This window comes from Emydura macquarii, unplaced genomic scaffold, assembly GCF_026122565.2.
Source record: "Emydura macquarii macquarii isolate MOO-44397 ecotype Brisbane River unplaced genomic scaffold, CSIRO-AGI_Emac_v2 contig_369, whole genome shotgun sequence".
Lineage (NCBI taxonomy): Eukaryota > Metazoa > Chordata > Testudines > Chelidae > Emydura > Emydura macquarii.
The window spans coordinates 8,368,615-8,386,943 of record NW_027130506.1 but is presented as its reverse complement, the minus strand read 5'-3'; the positions used below and the strand labels follow the sequence as shown (position 1 = coordinate 8,386,943).

The following is an 18,329-nucleotide window of genomic DNA, read 5'->3' as shown; positions in this document are numbered from 1 at the left end:
AGTGCAGAATTTGTCCCATAATTTTTCTGACATCACCTGGAAAGCATCTTGGTCAAAGAACTTATATTCCATCAGCTGAGTAACACATTGGGGCACTTTACTGAAATGGCTGCAGCTATTTCTCCTAAAAAAAACAAACCAAAACCCACACTTTGCATCAGTGATCTCTATCTCCATGGTGAACACAATGAAGAGGAAGTAGGCCTTGTTCATATTTGTTATTAAAGTGCTTTGAGCAGATGCTTTAGAATTGAAAAATACACTATATAGTATGGCCCAAATTCACCAAAGTGCTTTAGGCACATGCCTAACTTTAAGCACATGAGCAGTGCATTGACTTAAATGGGACATAGGCAAATGCTTACATACCTTGCTGAATCAGGGCCAATATATTTATCACAGAATTGAATCTTCTTCTGGGGCAGAAAACAGCAGCCATCATCACAATCCCAGTTTAGGAGCAGATATCAAGTACAAAGCAAATCCAGGAACATGATCTAGCGGAAACTATAGAGGAATATTTTGTGGGAGAGGCAAAATATAATTATCCAGTGTGAAATCCTGCTTTCCTTGAAGTTAATGGTAAAACTCCCATTAACTTCAAGGGGGCCAAGATTTTATCCCCAATCTTTAATGGTCACCAATGGTCAGAAGATTGGTTTTCACTCTGAAAGTTGGGGGTGGGTGGGAAGCACTTTTGTGGGTTTTTTTAACCAAACAAAAACATGGAAAAAGAACAAGGCATTTGGAGCTAGCAAGAAGAGTTGGTCCTACCACATTTCCAGGGAACTCTCTCCTGCCACGTAAGAGACGTCACAGATAAACTTCTTTATTAAGAATGAGGACGTACCATCTTTCAACAAGAAAATCCACATATGGATTCCTTTTGTTTTGCATTTCACCAAACCTCAAGACATTATTGACTCACATACAAGTCTTTTTATGAGAACCAGTTAAACAGAGAATAGGGAAAATGAGAATGACTCACTTTGCAGTAGGTTTTACTGCTGCCATTCATCTGCTTACATCTTTAGTCTACCACTGGGCTTCATTTTTCTGCCATGCTCTTGCTAGGAATTGACTTACACACATTCAGAAATCAACCTCTCCCTGCCTTTTAGAAATATTTGACTCATTTCCCCCATCCATGTTGATACATGTTGCCAAAAATGTATATAAACTGTGGAGATCTTGGATCATTTGTGGTTTGAATGTCTGTGTTAATCATTTGGCTCGTAAGGCCTAGGCCAAAACACTCAAACCCAGGTAGCTAAAGTTGGGCCTCTAAACCTAGATTTAGGCACCTAAATAAATGGCCTTGTTTTCAAAGGTGCCAAGTTCCTGCTGCTTCTATGGAGTTCAGTTGGCTTTGTTAGCATTTCAACACCTCTGAAAATCAGACTAAGTATTTAGGTGCCTGAGGAGTAATCTACTAAAGTGGCACAGCTGTACTGATGTAACTGCACTAGTGCAGACGCTCTATGCTGATGGGAGAGAGGTCTCCCATCAGCATAATTACTCCACCTCTCCAAGCAGCAGTAGCTATGTCAGCGGGAGAGCTTCTCCTGCCGACATAGCACTATTGTCCACACAAATGCTTAGGTCAGTTTAATTTATTTTACTAGGAGTGACTTTTCCACCCCTTTAAGTAACTTGAGTTATACCAAAGTAAGCACTAGTGTGTACAAGCCTTGAATCTGGATTTAGGAGCCTAAGTTTGGGTCCCAATTTTAAAAATGTTGGCCTTAAAAACTTTTAAATTAGAGAGAGAAAAAGAGAGTGCTCTACCAACAAATAAATATTTTGCAGCTTCCCTTCTTCTTTCAGCTCAAGTGACTAGCATTTAATATCTCTGATGATCACTTGCTGAAATTTTATCATGTTACCTGAATCCTATGTTATCCCATATACGCAAGGTGCACAAATTGTATTTCTCCGCATGGTGGAATACATTTTGAATTTACATCCTCATTCTTTCTTTCTGAACTCACTAGCATCTGTACAAATTAACACCTGGTCTCTCTTTTTAACTAAGAGGAAACATACCAGGTGTTCATTTACCAAATCGATTTCCATGATAAAGTCAAGGATATTAAAAAGAGAGAGAGATTACAGAGAACTGATCTCTCACAGAAGCAGACAGAATGGCAGCCAGCCATTGTTCCAAAAGACGACATCAGCACTGAGAATCAAATGACTAAGCTCCTGATAATGAATGAAATATTTTTACTAAGCTGAAAAAATTCTGGCACCAGCAGGAGCTCAGAAAACAACAAGGAGCAGTTTGAAGGGCCAGTCTGAAGGACACCAACACATATCCTTCTCCTTACAGGAAATTCCCGAGCCCAGACGGGAAGAGACTGTGGTGATGGCTGGGGAATGCAATCTTAGGTTAATATGGACTCAGTAAAAACAAATGAGGGTAGACAGTTCCTGCTTGACCAATGTAATGAAAACTAATTGTTTATTTGTTAGATTCTCTGCTGGGTGGCAAAAATCTATTCTGAAGGACTGCGGATGGAAACGCATATTAAGGGTTAGTCAAATCTGCTGAAGCATTCACCTAAAGGATTATCTTTTCAGGGTGAAGGGTCAGATATTCTTCCCCCTCCACTTGCAGAACAAAACAAAGGAGACAGGGAAAAAGCAATAGGAAATGCACACCAAGAAAGGGTGAGAGGATGCATCTTCCACATTCAAGTCTTCTCCAAACTTCATCACTTTTGTGTTTAGTTTGGCAGATGTCTAGTAAGGCTACCTCCTTGCTTGCACTGTGATCACATGCCACACAATAAGAAGATACCGACCAACCCAAAAGAGCTCATTGCCTGGACCGTGGGGGACAAGAGGAGTTCTTGGACTGAATTCATGTCTTCTATAACACCAATGAATCAATGCCATGAACCACACTGGAAGCCTGAGATGGTACAACCGTTCAATCTTACAAAAAGGGGACATTGACAAGCATGTGGAAATTGACAGGTATGAACACTCCCTGATTAGGATCCATTATTGTTGCAAATGCTCTGGTTATGGTGGGAAAACTTTAGCAAAGAGGAAGAGGTTGAAACATGACCTGAAGGGCACTGAACTGTAGATTAGTCTCTTCTCTTCTAGAAATTAGTTCCACAGCCAGATCTCCTTGATCAAGAATACCTCATCTCCTGCTCTTGCATGCTTTTTCCTGGGTTTTACAATTTACAACGCTAACTCAGATGGTTGTTTTCTAAACCACTTACTGAGCTGAATAACCTGAGGAGAAGAGCAGCTGCAGAAAGTTGTTTTTGTTTTTTGGTAGAACAATCCATGTGGCTAGATTAGGAAACAATCCAGAATCCTGGAGGTGACACAAAAATTAGGGATGAGTGTATCCAAATGATTAAATTAAAAAGGAACCTGCATGCTTTCCACAGAACAAACTGGAGTCACACTGAATACACACACATAGGATCTGATTCCAGTTTTGATCTTGCACTGGTTTTAAACCATTGTCACTTTTCTATTGACTTTAGTTTATGTCACTGTAAACAAGATAAGAATCAGATCCACAGATGTCAAACTGGTGTCAATTTCCTATTAAATTAGTTCCCCCTATGCTAAAGATCTTTATAAACAACAAGAAATTCAATGTACAGTCAGAATTCTTACATTAAACTCCACAGCCAAAGTCCAAGGCTCTAGCGAAGACATGGCATCTACAAAGCCTTCATTAACTCTTCCATGAAGCTTTGAAGCACCGCTGTGCAACTATTAGCTGATCTTATTTAACAAACGTGATGCAGGTGCCATGTGTTTGTGACTGAGCAGGTGATGATTTTCTCTCCACTGCCACCAGTCAAGGACTTTCAGCTTCCCAGCTCCAGCTGACTTTAGGCACAAGGGGTCAGAGTGTGAACGTTTGGAGGCCCAGACTCTAGTGGGGAAAAGGGTAACATTATCTTCATTGATTTCTAGTTCAAAGAGCTATTTGTCGTTCGCACTTTGAAAAGGAAAGACTATCAGATTGTCTCACAGCCAGGTAATAGTGCGGTTTGTTTTATTTCATTGTATTTTGTGGCCAGAAAGGCTAACATGATTGTTGTGTTAACTACAGGAATAGGAAACTATTCAGGTTTTATTTCCCTCTCTGAAGCCCAGAGCCAAAGCCCATTGACATTGATGGGGGAGATTCCAATGACTTCAATGGGCTTTTGCCCACAGGTAATGGGAGTTGTATACACGTGGCTTCTATGTAAAGATAAGTCCAGTGAGGGATTCTGAACACCCCGAAGGTCAGGTACAACTGGATTTAGGGGTCTGATTTGTCCACTGATAAAAGAGAGGCCACTAGCAAATTCGGATCTGGATCCCTGTTTGAATTTTGAGCAGCCCAGATTTTGAAGATATTCTCATCCAGGCTGTTGCTTGTGTGTGTGTCTCTGTGGACAAAACTGGGCCCTGAATGTATTAAGTATAATAAAACCTAATTATCCAGAGGCATGCAGACACCCAAAATGTTCACAAAAATGAGGTTCAGATGTGCAAAAGTAGCAACATGACCTGATCGTGAGTGCAAACTTCAAAGTCTGTTGGCCGCTCTGACTATAAACAGCCAGCTGAGCTAATTGCTCTTCCCAGAAGCCCCTCACAGCTCTTAAAGCCATTCCTGTGATGGTTCTGTTCTAATCAGGTTTACACCACAAGGTCAGATTTCAGCTGTTATCCTCAGGCTCTATTAAGGACCACAAGACTGAAGCAAGGACAGCTTCAGGGACTTGGCAGCCTCTTCTTCCTCCAGCACCCTTGGCTGACCGTGACCTACTTCAGATCACACACAGTTCAGGATCAGTGAGGTTTGGATCACTGAGGCTGTACTCTGTGTGGAAGCCAAAATGGTGAAACAGAGCAGAGACAGTAGGGCAGTGATTAGTAGCAGTAAATGACTACACATTTGCAAATGGCTGTGGCATTCCCTGTCCCCCCTCCATCCATTCCCTCCTCCCCCAACAAAAGCTAAGTGACAAATTCTGCTCTAAATGAACACCCAAGCAACCTCATTAACATAAATAGGGTTATGCAAGCTGTAAATCGGAACAGAATTGGGCTTTAAGGGTCTAATGCTGCAGACACAGCATATATCCCCATAGACTGCTGTGGGTGCTCATCTGCTTTGGAAACCAGGCCACTGTTGCATGAACCTAAATATGGATATCAGTATTAACCTTAAGCACCTATGTTAAGTGCCTGAACTTCTCGGTCTCCACTTCTTCATCTGTAAAATGGTGATTAAAAATACCTGCCTGCAATACCTCATGGGTGAGCATGCATAACTGGTTAATGTTGGTGTAGCACTTAGGGACGTTACACCAACGTAAGCGCTGGTGGGGACAGTGCTATGTCAGCGGGAGACCCCATGCCTCTCACGGAAGTGGTTTTATCATGACGACAGAAGAGCTGTGTCTCATCAGCATAGAGTGTCTTCACCGGACGTGCTGAAGCGGCGCAGCTGTACCACTGCAGCACTGTACATATAGACCTACCCCCTACTGTAGACTAGCCCTCAGGAGAAGTTAAATTGATTATCATGATTCAGATTATGTACCTGGAATTATTTAAAGCAGCAAGAAATTCACAGTGACTTCCCAGTTGTTTGCTGCGATCCCTACGGAACTGGGATGAGTGAACGGGAGCGTGTGTCATTTTGAGCACTCAGCCTTCATGGGTTTGAATCTTTGACTCAAAGGCTGTTGGTTTTGCAATCTGCTTAGGAGAAACTGTAACAGGAACAGAGAGTCTTAGTTGAGTAGAGCTCATTTGGGAAATGCTTTACTGTCAATAGAAATTTTCCAACCAGCTTTAATGATGAGCCTCTGAAAAGATAGACGGACTAGACAGAGAGAAGCATTCTGATAAATACAATCCATCTACCGCACAAAGGACATTCACTTGTCACCAGTCTATCTTATATGGGGGTTTCTATCTCCAGTGCATTGTACAACCTTCACTTTCAACAGAAAGACAGGCTTTGAAATTTGTTTAGATGAATTAGCTTTGCTAGTATGTAATTTAAATCCTTTCCCCCCTTTGCATCACTTAAAAAATTGTCAAAATTAAATAATGGTGGCACAGTTAATTATGAAAAAGAGGTTGAAAAACTTCCAGCTAGATCGGTAAAAATTAAAAAAACACATTCTAGGGGCAGATCCTCAGTGAGTATAAAATCATTGTAGTGTAACTCACTGGTCAGCGTGTATTATGCTTCCCCCACCTCTGTGCCCAGTCTGCATAGGCTAGGAGTCTATTACAACTCCAGCTAGGAACTTTTAGCTCAAGCTGCAGCAGCTCATGCGTTTAGCTCTGTCAGTCCCCCATTCTGCCCTGACACATTGGCCAAGATAGCAGCCATTACAACACCTCTATTGGCTTTAATTTACACCAGTTACAAATCTACCCCCTAAAATCTTGCAAAATCTCAAATGCCACAGAGCTCATCCCATTCAAGATGAAGTCTATGGGGCTGTAAGTTATCAGAGGGATAAATACTAGGGAGAGAGAGAGGAATTATTTGAGTTCAGTGCCAATGTGGACACAAGAACTAATGGATATAAACCGGCCATCAGGAAGTTTAGACTTGAAATTAGACAAAGATTTCTAACCATCAGAGGAATGAAGTTCTGGAACAGACTTCCAAGGGGAGCAGTGGAAGCAAGAAACCTAGCTGGCTTCACGACTGAATTTGATTAAGTTTATGGAGGGAATGGTCTGATGGGACAGCCTAATTTGGCAATTGACTGATCTTTGACTACTAGATGGAAATATATCCAATGGCCTGTGAAGGGATGTTGGATGGAGTGGGTTCTGAGTTACTACAGAGAATTTTCTGAGTGTCTGGCTGGTGAGTCTTGCCCACATGCACAGGGTTTAACTGACTGCTATATTTGGGGTCCGGAAAGAACTTTCCCCCAGGGCAGATTGGCAAAGGCCCTGGGGGTTTTTTCACCTTCCGCTGCAGCATGAGTCACAGTCCACTTGCTAGTGGATTCTCTATACGCTGAAGTCTTTAAATCGTTATTTGAGGACTTCAATAATTTAGTCTTAGGTTAGGGGTCTATTACAGAGTGGGTGGGTGAAGTTCTGTGTCCTACATCATGCAGGAGGTCAGACTAGATGACCATAATGGTCCCTTCTTACCTTTTAGTCTGAGTCTAGCTCCATAACATAGACCAAACAGAATATCGCCATATTAATGAAGCCCAGGATACACATTTACACCAGAAACTCTTCAGAAAGAGAGCAATCAAGTTTTCTAAATGCCATGTAAACCACCGCCAGCACTGCACAACATGTTTAGTGAAAGAGGCACTGGCTAAACTAATCACACACGCCCTGTGGTAGAACAGGTAGATAAGATAAAAATCTCTCTTTTTTATTGTCACTGGCACTCTGAAGAGTGACAACCTATCAGAATGAAGTCTTGCTCGTCCTCTTGTTAAGCATGAGATAAATGTGCCCAGAAGGAAAACCCAGCATGTCACTATTACCACCTTTGGTAGGAGCAACACCACCACCCCCACACCCTAAAATTAGGGGGGGGAATTGCATTTTGTCCTGCTGTCTGCTGCCTGACAGCTGATTTAAGAGATTGGGATCATTACAACCAGGAAAGAATGAATAAGGCTAGAAAAGAAGGGAGTTACAGAAGTTAGCCTCCGGACACAAGTGGCAATGAAGCATTGGGGGGTGAAGGGTGGGGAGGTGTCCATGCCCCTCAAACTTTTCTAATCTGCATCAAGACCAATCATCTTGTTAGACTAGACCTCTGGTGTTGTACTTTTAAATGGGAAGAGTACTTTTTCAGTTCAGCCATCTGACCAATGGCTCCCTTTTCCCATTTTGCCTTTACTGAATAAAATAATTCCAAGGTGCTAGAATCAGCCATATTTCAGGACAGGGACCATCTGCTACTCTGTGTTTGTACAGGCTGCATTCCTGGCTGGTCTTTAGGAATAAATTCACCATGGCCATTAGCTTCACTGTTTACTCATAAAACCAGGAACAAGGCTGTGGCTGGAACTTCTCCTGCTCAGAAGATCTCTGCTTATTGGTGGGGAAAGGCAAAGGAAGGAAAAAGGAAAGAATAATCAGTAAGGGAAAAACAGGAGGGGAAAAAAAAGTCAGTCTGATGTGGGTGGGAAGCAGGGATGTAGGCAGATGAGTGTGTTTCAAAGATAAGGCAAATTATGGAGCAGGGTGGTATGTGTCACCTCCCCCAGTAAATTCTTTACATGGCAGCCTACATGAACTTACATAACCAACCTCTATATGGTAGAGATCTCTAGCCAACATTGTCCTTGGGCTACCAGACTGGGATGCATGACTCTAGATAAGCTGCTTTTGTTACACTTGCTAATCATCTCACCACCAGGTATGGCTACTGCCTCAGTTTCCCCCTTGCTAGCAAGTTCTGTCAGCTAAATCACAAACTTCTCCCCTTCTAGGGTGTGCCTTGACTGAAGAGTTAGCCCATCTGACTGGCACCCAGGTTAACCTAGCCCAGGTGTGAGCAGATATAGAGCAAATCCCTACCTGACCTACTGTGGTCCTCACCGGTGCTGTGTTCTCCACAGTGTGTCACGAGAACTTCTGGGGGCAGGCCATATAGTTCTTCTTGCTGCAATAAGATGAGCTGCTTTACCATTATTTCCCAGTAAGTGATGGGAAAACTTGTCTGTGTTTTGGTGCACACAGTGAGAAGGCACTGGAGGACTATCAGCACTCGAGTGATGTAGCCTGTGTCCTCACTGGAAAGTGTGTGGGTTACCAGCCTGGACTTTAGCCCATATCCCAGCCATGGCAGCTAACCTGGGTTGGAAGCACCACTAAACTTGCATGGCATTTTCATGTATAGACAGAAGTGGAGTTAGGGACAACCTTTGTGTCAGAGGCTGGGCTAACTCTACAGTGAAGACATATCCTGACACAGTCCAGTGCCGACAAACAAATTCTGCCTTTGGTATGCCCTGGGTCACAGGTGCCTTGAGGGGGTCTCCCCAAGCACCCACTTTGAGGCAGTGGGGTGAAGTTGAGGTTCAGCCAACTCTAAGGAAAGCAGATAACCAGTTCAAGTCTGAAGTCACCTGGGCTTCTCAACCTAAAGACACTACCTTCAATTACTCCCAAACCTCTGTGCCATCTCAAAAAAAAAAATCAAACCACTTCCCAGTATGATCAACCCCACATATTCAAAAACCATGAGTCAGACCCTCCCGAAAACCATGAGATATTCTTTAAAAGTTTAAATCATGGTTTATTTGGTCGGTTTCCTGCTTTTCAAACCTCCTCCCCGCCCATCCCAAAAGGTGTGAGACCATTCCAGTGTTGCCAACTCTTGCAAATGTATTGTAAATAATGAGATTTTGGCCCCCGCTGCCAGAGCTCTCTCTAGAGGACCCAGCCAAGACCAGGTTAGAGCCCTATCGTTATAGGCACTGTACAAATGCATAGTAAGAGAGGGTCCCTGCCCTGAAGGGGCTACTGAAAAGCCCAGTATAGTGAGTTTGTGACATGGGAATTAAAACTGGGACTCAAACTCATGTGCTCTAGATGGGAATCCCTGCTGAACTGGGCAGAATGCCAAGTGGTGACCTACAGGTGAGAGGCGTTAGGGTATATTAGCTACATCCTGCCCCCCCCCCCCAACACTAATGTAACACATTGGAGAACAAGGCTTGCTTTCTGGAAAGGTAAGTTTATTAACTCTAGTTATGACCTTCCCAGAGCTTACACAGGTAGGGTCACCCACCAGGAAAATTCAACATATTGCTCTCAAACACACTCTATGTTTGCCAGACCTAAACTTAAAGGGACAGCTCCCATTAACCAAAATTCAACAGTAAACCAAATATTAGCACCACATCCACTTCTAAATCCAATGTGTTGTACTATAAAATCATTCCCACAATTACTCCAGGGTCCTTACACTAACATATATATATTTCTTTACCCTCACAAGGCCCATCTTTGAGCCTACAACCTACAGAGCCATGATACTTTCATAGGTGAAATGAAAGCAGTCTGTAACTGGGGGCTGTTATCCTCAACATGATCAGTCCATAAAGAGAAACAACACACTTTGAAAGTACATTACATTAGTATTTGTCAGGAAGCAGTGGAAGACGGACATCAGGATTCTTGATTTCTGTTCTGGACTCTGGGGACAGATTGTGGTCTAGTGATTACAGACAGCATAGTCAGAATAATAATTCCCCTGTTTAGCTCTTCCAAAGGGAATGAACCCTGGATAAAAAAAAAGCATGAGCCTCTATCACTTCATAGGTCCATATTCTCCAAGACATTTAGGCCCCTTCTAGGCATTAGATGCCTAAATTCTTTTGGGTATATAGGCCCAGTCTCTTAGCACAGCTGCAGTAGCAGATTTATCTTGTGGCCTAAATGTTAAAGGGTGTGAGACAGCAGGGCTAGGAGGCAGCCAGAGAGTGATGGAAGGGAGATATAAGCTCTAGAATGATCAGGCTCTTCTTCCCTGTGAACTGAGGGAGATTAATTAAGAGCACCTGAGGCCAACTAAGACCCAGCCAGGGGCCCAATAAAAACACCCTGCTCCAGCCAGGCAGCTGGTGAGAGGAAGGAGAGCTGGTGACTGATGAGAAATACAAGAGAACCAGGTGAAGAAGAGCACTGAGAGGGAGGCTTGCCTGCTGAACCCCACGAGGAGGATGTTATTTTGCCTTACAAAATGGCGTCCTCTGAACTGCATGACCTCACACACATACAGATGCATGTGAGGTCATGCTGCATGGAGAGTGCCATTTTGTAGAGCAAAATAGCTTCCCATGTGCAATGTGACCTTGTGCGTACGGCGCGTATGAGGTCATGCTGTGCAGAGGAGGCCATCTGCTCAGGATTGCCGTGACCCTATCTGCTGATGAAGTGACCCCACTTGGGGTCACGACCCACAGTTTGGGAACTGCTGATCTAGGGGCTGCTCTAACTTACTATGCCAGCTGAGAATTGGCAGAGCTTCACCACATCACCTTCCTCCTTGACCTCGCTGCTGGATGTGGGGGGGGAGAGGGGGGGAGGGCGGAGGGGGAAGAGTTGGGGAGGGAAGGATTGTCGTAGGATATGGGTCTGTCAGTTTTACATCATCATCTAGGAGTTCTCTTCCACCATTCTCAACTTGGCTGCTGCAACCAGATAACAGGGGTTGGGTCCAGGAGAGAGAGAGTTTGCCCTTTATATTTATTCTTTCTTTGTTTATTTTCCTTCACTGGAAACAAAAGCCAGCTGTGCTAATAATGATATATTAAGTTGTGTATTAGGAACCATTACATTCTGCCATCTCCTCTCCTCCTGTCCCCTTCCCATTAAGTTAGCTCTCCTGTCCTCTTCCTTCTTCATTGTCTCTGCAGTAGTGATCCCATGTTACCAATATTACACAGATCCTCTCACTTCTGCTTCCCATCCCCCCTTTCCACCAATCCCTGCCTTGAGATGGTGACCAGTGTTTATGTCCCTGACAGCGCTATTATCAGCCAACACATTTGTCTCTGTTTTGGTTGGTTCTCTTTTGTTATGGCAAGTTTTTCCATAGCTGAGGCTATTGAGCCACGAAGCCTTTTTGCTAAGTGCAGAGTTCATTCTTTCCCTTGACTTTCTGACAATAATATATGGTCTGATCGGACGTGTTAGCACAATTTCATTCATGGGCAAGGAAATTGAAATTTTACTTTTCAAAGAGAAATGAAGCTTTGCTCTGAGATAAAGGGGCAGAGTTGAAGAATGTAAACAAAATTTGAATTCTCTTATCACAGCTAAAGAAAAAAAAAATTTAAAACAGAGGCCCTATATAAAGAAGTTTGCAAAACCACTTCCCATTTCATAGGACAGAATATACCAAAGTAATGATACAGCTTGGCACAAATAACAAAGATAACTTCCACTCTATTTAAATATTACAAGGACGTCTAAAGACAACTCGGATATAAATCCCATTTTGATTACATTCTTCAGCCTTACTTTAATGTTCATCTTTTCCTAGGCAGGAGGGGTGGAAGGGAGAATAGTCATAACTTGTGGTTTGTGAAGATTATGAACATGCAGTAAGGAGAGCTGGAAATTAAACTCTGACATTTCTTCCCCAGGTGGGCGTGGTGCAGGAAGCCTGCATGTAATCTTCTTCCTATTGTTTTACTAGGAACCTTTTACAACTCATGGCTGACCTGGAAGATGAGAGGTAATTTAAACTCTGTCTCAATAAGGGGTGAGCAAAGAAAATCAAACTTATATTAAAACAAATAGACCAAAGCCATTGAATCTAACCTCTGCCAGACTCATCACTCTGGGGAGATTACTAGGTGTGTGCAGATTAAAATTAAAATCAATGCTAACTGTGATCAGTGACAAACTGCCCTTTGTGGATGCCAGACAAACATACACACACAGCCAGATCTCAGTTGTTATCAATTGGCTCACTCTATTGAAGTCAGTGGAGTTCCGTCAGCATACACCAACTTAGAATCTGGCCCAGAAGGTCCATAAGTGGTGAAGCCATGAGCTAGTTATTCAAGTTGCTCATTACTTTGCCATTTGTGAGTACCAATAGAGCAACACAGGAGCCAATAAAATTTTTACAGCACCCCCACCCCTTGCATATTGTGCACATGCCACATAAGAAAAAGAAAACTATTTTAGAGGGTTCTGACAGTTTTATTGGAAGCACGTTGCCAGAGCTATTCAACTTGTAAGCCAACAGCATGAAGGGCCAGATCCCCAAGTGGCATAAATCAACCTAGCTCCATTGGGTTCAATGGAGTTATCATGATTTACAGGATATGATTTACTGGGATCTGGCCCCAAAGTCTCTAAAAATGACCTAAACAGACTTTCTATGCCTAAAACACAGCACACTGCTAAGCTCCAATAGTTTGGGACTCTCCAGGACTAGAAACAAGTGGTACATCCCCTAATGAAAAAACTTGGAATATTCTGTATTTCAATGGCATAACACTCTCAGTCCTCTCCCTTCAGGGTCCCAAGATACTGCCCTTTAATCCTGTCACTCATCCAACACTGAAAACTGTCTGTTCTGGCTATCAGAGCAGTGTAATTCTGAGGGCGAAATTCAACGTTTTGGGAGAAAGCAAGGAATATTTCTCTAGTGGTTTGTATTTTTAAAAGGGCAGCTGTTGGAAATTGCTCAGAAGTTTGGAATGTTAGCAGGAATGTCATGGGAGCAGGACTGGTGGGCAGTGGGAAGGGAAAATGGCCTAAAGTGCATGATAAATTTCATTCTTGTGACACATTTTATTTATCACATGGTTTTGCAAAGCATCACAGGGATATCATCACCACATAAGCGGTGTATATGGTGGCTGTATCCCCTGTATATCCTCCTGTACTGGAATTAATCATGCTCCTAGAATGAATAATCTCTGTGGGTAGTTGTGTCAAGTGAAAAAGGACAAATTGAAAGAGATACTGAGGGAAAGAGAACCCATTATAACCCCAAGCACTAGTCCCTTTAAGTTCTCATCTTCATAGCCTGATACTCACACTCCCTATTCAGACAGATATCTATGCTCTGGACAGAGTAGTTGATGACAGCTGGGAAGAGCCATGTGCCTTTCCAAGTCATAAGTCACTTTCCCAGACCAAAGGCCCATCCAGTGCTCATAATTGGCTAGCTAACATTTCAATTGCTTTGGACTTTTTAAATATATATTATTACTCTCTCTTTTGTGCATATTAATCCTTCTTCTACAGAAGACACAAGAGAAGGATGGACAGTGTACAATCCTCAGACTCATCAGAGATAATTATGCTCTATGAACAGGAAATGCAATACACTCTGGTTAATGGAAATTATGTGGCCTTTCACTGGTCATCCTCTTCTTACAATCCAGTACACAAATAGGAACACAGGACATAAAAACCATCCCGGTTCTCTGCTATCAATCATTGGCAACCCTGTTTAAATGCAATCCCAGTCAATCCAATACAAAAAACAACTCCACTTTCACCTACCAAGTTCCAGACGATGAATGACAGGAAATGTATCACCACGTTCTGCCAATCGTTAAGGCTCAGAACGTTGAGTATCAATCAGTAATACCTATATCTAGAGTACTCATTCCAGAGTAACACTCTGGGACAGGCCTTCCTCTGGGTCCATCAGCCACCTGGGAAAAGATGAGATCTGGCATTCTCCTAATTGCTCATTTGCTGCTTCCTTCTTTCCTCCAGCCCACCTTCGTGTCCCTTCCTCCTCCAAAGGCGTGGTGGGGCTTAGAACCCAAAGTCTCCTTCGAAGTCAGTGGAACTTAGACTCCTGAATGCCTAACTCACTTGTGAAAAGAGGTCTTAGGCATTTTTGAAAAGTTTACCCCAAACTAATACACACAAAAACATAAACTTAATATATTGTATTCCCTACAAAAATATCAATAAAGCACTGGGTGCAGTAGCAACCAGTACAGAGGTGCATTGTTCCATTAGGTTCTCCCTTAGGCAGGTTCAATGACCTCCCAGTATGCAGGGATAGCAAGGATGCTTCCCCCACGTGTGCGCTTCACCAAACACATGGCCAACTCCAGCAGTGCAAAATTTGTACAGTCTGGATGAGTTTTTCAAAACTACCCACAGGATTTGGAAACCCATTTTAATTAAATTGGAACTGGGCATCCGCATCCTCTAATCAATTTCTGGACATCTCACCCCCTTGTGGCTCTTGAACTGCAGCGTGTGGGATTATGACAGGACTATGCCCAAGGGGAGGAAGATTTCCCCAAAACTCTTCCTCGACCATGTGAAGGGTGGTCTGCCCATAATTTTTCTAAGGAAAGGAGGGTAGCTATGAGGGGGAAAAAAGGGCATTTCCTCAGAAATTTAACAAGTGAACCAGAAAGGTAGGTCACTGTAGGGCATCAGAGCTGTGTTTGTTCCTGTGCTTTTCACTGAGCAAGCTTAAAATAGCATGGGTTTCATATAAGTAATAACTCAGTCAATTAATGAGGAAAACTAAGAAGGGTACCAGTGCACTGATAACTTACAATGTGAGGGAGCCAATGCAGAGATCTTATTGCACTTGAACGATGGCATCTCAGCTCTTTATGACGCCAGACAGTTAATGGAACTGCCAAAACTAAGTCCTGTCTTTCCTGGGCAAGGACATATCAGCTGTGTGTCAGAACACAATAGCCAGGCTGGGGGAGTCTGAAAAGTGAAAGGAAGAGAGACTGAAGATCAAAACAAGCTTGTTTTGTTCTCACCACTGGGTGTGTCCTCATTCCGAGTGAGGAAGTAATGTGGTCTAAACATCCTGATCAGCTGAGAAGCATCATTTCTCAGCAACTGGTATAACCGAGAAATTTTCATACCCCCCCTACCCCCCAATATCAAACATTGTCACAGCTTCACATGGGAGCATCAGCCCAGAGATGCTCAGCCTAGCTAAGTGATGGCCGAAGCCTTGTTCTCAATTAAACTGAAAAACAAACCAGTTGTGAAGAAGCTGTTCCTGAGTTTTCAAGGCTTGCCCTTCACCTGTTCCCCTGAACCCATGAACACTGAATAATGACATCCTTGAACCCAAATCCAGAGTTTTGGGGTGGAAAAGGTGGCGAGGGGACATCTGGGAAACAAGTCAGGGAGGCAGATTGTTATTAAGGGTAAAAATGTGAGCTGTTTGGGACAGGCACACTTCTGACAGGGGGCAATAAGTGTGCTGGTGAGTGTTTTCCTTTGCTCTGCCGAAGACTGAGGTTAGCAAGATAATTAACTGTTTGAGCGCTAGTTGAAGCACCCTGCTGTTACACCCATTTAGTGCTCTAAGGGTTGTCTACGCCGCAACTGGCTGCATGCTTCCCAAACACAGGTAGATGGACACACATTTGCTCTGCTTGAGCTAACACGCCAGAATTTAGCAACGTGGCCATGATGGCACAGGCACTGGCCGAGTACAAGCTCACCCAGCCCCCGGGTATAGTCAAGCCACCTCCTATGCCACCACGGCCACACTCCTATTGTTAGTACGCTAGCTCAAACAGAGCTAGGGCTGGTCTGTCTATTCGTGCTGGGTAGCATGCTACCAGATGTGGTGTAGACATGCCCTATGGAACTAAGTGGCTATGATCCACCAACACACGGGCATTGGCCACGCCTCTGTTCCCCAGACATTGGCAGCAGCCTGCATGGGGAGCAGATGTTGCCATTTTGTGAAGCAGAACATTATCCCCATGCCCCATGCAAGCAGAATTGCACACAGAGCTTCAGTGCATCACCTCCCCTTCCCCAGTGTACCTCACACTTTTAAAGCCAGAAGTGATTTTGCCCTAATTATCTTAAATTGGGATTAAGAGACTTTCAGGTTAAGGAATGAAGGGAAATACATCAAGTGACAATGACTAGAGACCTCAAATATATGCCATCGCACTAGGGTCTTGCCAGACCTCGGTTACTTTCGGTGGACTACCATTTGTGGTAGCAAATTTTACACAGACCCTCATTCCTGGTCTCGCCTGGGCAGAACTAGTTGTTTTAATTTCTTATGGGAAAGGTCTTCATAATCATAGAATCATAGAATATTAGAGTTGGAAGGGACCTCAGGAGGTCATCTAGTCCAACCCCCTGCTCAAAGCAGGACTAACCTCAGCTATATCATCCCAACCAGGGCTTTGTCAAGCCTCAGCTTAAAAACCTCTAAGGATGGAGATTCCACCACCTCCCTAGGTAACCTATTCCAGTGCTTCACCACCCTCCTAGTAAAAAACTTTTTCCTAATGATCTTCAAAATAATAATCTTCAAAAGTACAAGCACTCTGGCTGCCTATAGACACAACATCAGAGGGAGCTGCCGGTTTGTAAACTGAATGAAATAGGAAGAAATTAGCCACTTGGAACTGATATGAGAATCTGTCCTTCCCAACTGAGCGAGGCGCACAGTGCTGTGATTGTGACCTTTGTTGTCCAACAGTGTGGTATAAAAGAAGGAACTTACCCTGTGGAGAGAGAGATAATCATCTTAAATTAGGCTTTCCATGTGAGCCTTCTGATGTGCATGCACATGTGGTAACAAAGGGTTTCATTATTGGCTGTGCTGTTCTCTTTTTGCCAATGATCTGTGTGTGCGCGCAAACGCACAAGCTCTGTGCCAGTGGGGCATATATTTTTAGTAGCTAGAACAGTGGACTACGATTCAGTAGATCAGGGTTCTATTCCTGACTCTGCCACTGGACTGCTGGGTGACCTTGGACAACTCACTACATCTCTGTGCCTCGGTTTCTCTGTATGTAAAACTAGGATAATGATACCATTATAAAGTGCTTTGAGATCTACTGATGAAAAGTGCTACCCAAGAGCTAGGTATTATTAAATCTTATTCCTTGCTTTTTAGTTGCTAGATGTGTCTCGCATATTATTTACTTCTGTCCACAGCTTCAGAGACCTTTGTTTGACTCCCCTTTCTAAGAACTTCTTTACACAGGCAGTTATTCTAGAATAAAGTATTCCGCATTAACTCCCTGTGTGAATGCCATTGTTCTGGAGTAACAGTAAGAGTGCCCTATTCTGAATTAGCTTAACCCACTAAACTAATTTAGAATAAGGCAATGTTATTTCTCCATCCTTAGTCTTGTCTATACAGGGAAGTTAGTGCAGATTAACGTAGGGGGTGAATCTAGATCACAATAGCTATTCCTGATTAACTCCCTGAGTGGAGGCTCTTATTCCAGAATAAATCACTGCATTAGAATATAGGATACCATATGCTCTATGGACAGCGGCATACTGTCTTACTGGACAGCGGCAGTAAGAAGTGGCATTCCTGAAAGAGGCAACCTAACATCAGAAAGCTAGATGTACTACAGCGAGGACTGTTGCCAAACACAGCACACTCAAAAGCTTGGAAAACAAAGATCTGTCAGGCTGTGACAGAATGCGAATAGCTTTGAACTGACTCGCCACTCTGGGTAGTTGGTAAGTGTCCCCACATGGGGCAAATCAGACAGGTAATTGGTTGAGGAAAGAATCTGAATGATTAACCCATTAACAAAGTGGCTCAACTCATCAGCTGAGGACAGCTGAGAGAGAGACAGGAAGAGAGGTAGGCTGGAAAGAAGAACCAGAGAAACCCAGGATCTCAAAGAGGTGAGATCTCTCACCCTGTGTCTTGGGAGAATGTAAGAACCTTGAGCTCTGGAGAACTTGTTCTGTTATATTCATGCTGTAAATAGAGCACTTGGTGTTGAATTTCCCATGGGTTCTGTGCAGAGAAGGTTTGAGGGGAGAAATCCAGAGTGAAGAAAACCTGCCCTGTGACACAGGTATAGAGA

General features: G+C 43.3%; 1 long non-coding RNA gene across 1 annotated transcript; it reads right to left on the bottom strand.

Moving 5' to 3' along the window:
* Positions 1-7,675: 7,675 nt before the first annotated feature.
* Positions 7,676-15,085, bottom strand: LOC137141443 (uncharacterized). The gene is made up of 3 exons (XR_010916637.1): positions 15,051-15,085; positions 8,566-8,650; positions 7,676-8,073 (listed from the first exon to the last, which is right to left on the bottom strand). It is a non-coding gene; the product is annotated as an uncharacterized lncRNA (long non-coding RNA).
* Between the last annotated feature and the right edge of the window lie 3,244 nt (positions 15,086-18,329).